This window comes from Ceratotherium simum, chromosome 11 (genome assembly GCF_057802395.1).
Source record: "Ceratotherium simum simum isolate JZ-2026a chromosome 11, ASM5780239v1, whole genome shotgun sequence".
Taxonomy (NCBI): domain Eukaryota; kingdom Metazoa; phylum Chordata; class Mammalia; order Perissodactyla; family Rhinocerotidae; genus Ceratotherium; species Ceratotherium simum.
This window is the reverse complement of record NC_141910.1, coordinates 17,908,145-17,910,669: the sequence shown is the minus strand read 5'-3', so window position 1 is coordinate 17,910,669 and position 2,525 is coordinate 17,908,145.

Below are 2,525 nucleotides of genomic sequence, written 5' to 3'. Positions count from 1 at the left end.
TCCTCACTCAGGAAGGCAGAAGGGAACTCTCTCAGGCCTCTTTTATAAGGGCACTAGCGTCATCATGAGGGCTCCACCCTCGTGACCTAATCATCTCCCAAAGGTCCCAGCTCCTAATACCATCAGCTTGAGAATTAGGATTTTAGCATATGAATTTTGCGGGAAACACGTTCAGACTATAGCACTTATGTTCACCTCACTGTGCCTTATTGTCCTAAATGATTTACACTACAAAAACGGAATAAAGACAGGATTTAAAAACCTTTCTAGAATTAGTCATTTGAAAACATAATTGTGATAAGGCAATGTTTACTTAAGAAATTGATTCCTGACGTACTCCTTTAAAATCCCCTGAAACCTTGACTCATAATAACATCCTTCAAAAAAAAAATCAATATTTATAGGCATAATGAAGATAAGTATACTTATTTATTACTCAGAATGAACCCTTGCTATGAATTGCGTGTAACTGGGTGCTCTGATTTCAGAACTGCCTCCTGCCATTCCCCCATCAAGAATAACCTGAGTTTTCTGGACTGACAATTAAGGAAATAAAGGGAAAGGGCCTTGGTCCAGGACTCAAAGATCAGTCTTCCTCAACGGTCTGGGCATATGTGATTCAGTTAAGTGCTCGGAACCTGATCTGTAAAATTATGATTCCCAAACTACTAGTTATTTTTTCTAAATTTTATGACAGAAATCGAGTGCTACATTTTCAATTTAAGGCTTTAAGAATGTTTCCATATGTATTCCTTATAAGGCCAGGCTCTACTGAATTTCCCGCATTGTAAGAGACTCCTGATATGAGAAGGCTAAATAGTTGAAACAAACAGGGAGTTGATCAATGAGTGTTTGGCCGTCTCTGTGTCGGTGCCTTTTGCACTGTGACTGTTCTGTTCCTCTCATCGGGATGCGGAGTATGTTTTCCCACCCTTGATTCTGAGCTTGGCCATTTGCTTTATTTTGATCAATGGGATAATAGTGGATGTGATGCTAGAGGAGGCTTGAAAGTCTGGGCTTGCTCTGTTGTGCTTCTGCCATCACAACGACTAGCTCATTGTCCCAGGAGGAGGATGAGAGTCACATGGAGCAGAACCTGGTCACCCAGCCAAGCCCAGCCTAGACCAGCTGACTCACAGCCCAACCCCCAGATGCGTGAGTGAGCCCAGTCAATATCAGAGGTAGGCCAACTTAGCTGAACCCTTCAGGCACCTGAGAAATAAATGTAAAGTATTGTATGCCACCTCGAAATTTTGTGGCACTAGCTAACTGCCATAACATGGTAAAAATTATATGAAAGAGAAGAGGAGTTTGGCTTCTTGGAAAGTGTTCCTTCTCCTAGATATAAAGAGAGTTACTTATTGAACTAAAAAGTGTAAAAGTGCCTTCCCCCCAATATATAAGCTACATACCCACTGGGGCTCATTTCATAACATGACAAAAGTGAAATTGGTGAAATATAATATTCCTGAAATGAATGAAAAACTCCTTATTTTTTTTTATTATTATAATGCTGCATATCTGTTTGAAGGTATACATTTGTGCAACAAGAGGCAGGCAGAGAGGAATGAACATCTGACAATGAGTTATGGTCAGGGTATTCATCTGGGGGTTCTACAATGCGTCAGAACTATTTTGCTTTATTAATTTATTTTGTGTAGCTCAAAGAATGCACATGCATATTACACACAGTTCCACTGATTGTATGGACATCAAACTTAATCTTTCCATCCACAGATCCTAATTACATGTTTTTTGCAAATTTTAAGGAAGCCCCTCTAACTATCTATTGCAGTTATCTAAGCATAGTTAGTAGGATCAAAAGACTGGTTTAAGTTAAATTTGTACAAATGGGAAGTAAAATTTGATAGTAAATTGTGTAAGAAGTGGTTTGATTTGTACTCCTGGGCATTGGGAAGGAAGATGCCTGGTGAAAGGTGACAGACTCTAGAGTTGGAGGGAGGGATGTTTGAGGGGAGATTAGTTTTATGAGTGGTCAGTTTTTTGTAAAATGGCCTGTACAACCTCATAACTGTAGGAATACAGATAATTAATGTTTGGAAGGCAGGGAACCCTGTGCTTCCACTTTTCCTATACTGCACATACATAAAGAATTGAGGAAATAAAACCGCCAATGAGAATTGGCAGCCAATGAAAAAAGAAAAAAGGCCCAAGAGAGATATAAAGAAGGGGTACTGGGGCCGGCTCAGTGGTGTAGCGGTTAAGTTCTCACGCTCTGCTTCGCCTGCCCAGGGTTCACAAGTTTGGATCCCGTGCACGGACCTACTCACCGCTCATCAAGCCATGCTGTGGTGGCGTCCCACATATAAGGTGGTGGAAGATGGGCATGGATGTTAGCCCAGGGCCAATCTTCCTCAGCAAAAAGAGGAGGATTGGCAACAGATGTTAGCTCAGGGCTAATCTTCCCCACCAAAAAAAAAGAAGGGGTACAAACTATATTCAGTGACTGTTTTCCTTCCGTGGAGAATTATGTCATAAGAAAGACTCTTAGAAGCATATGACAA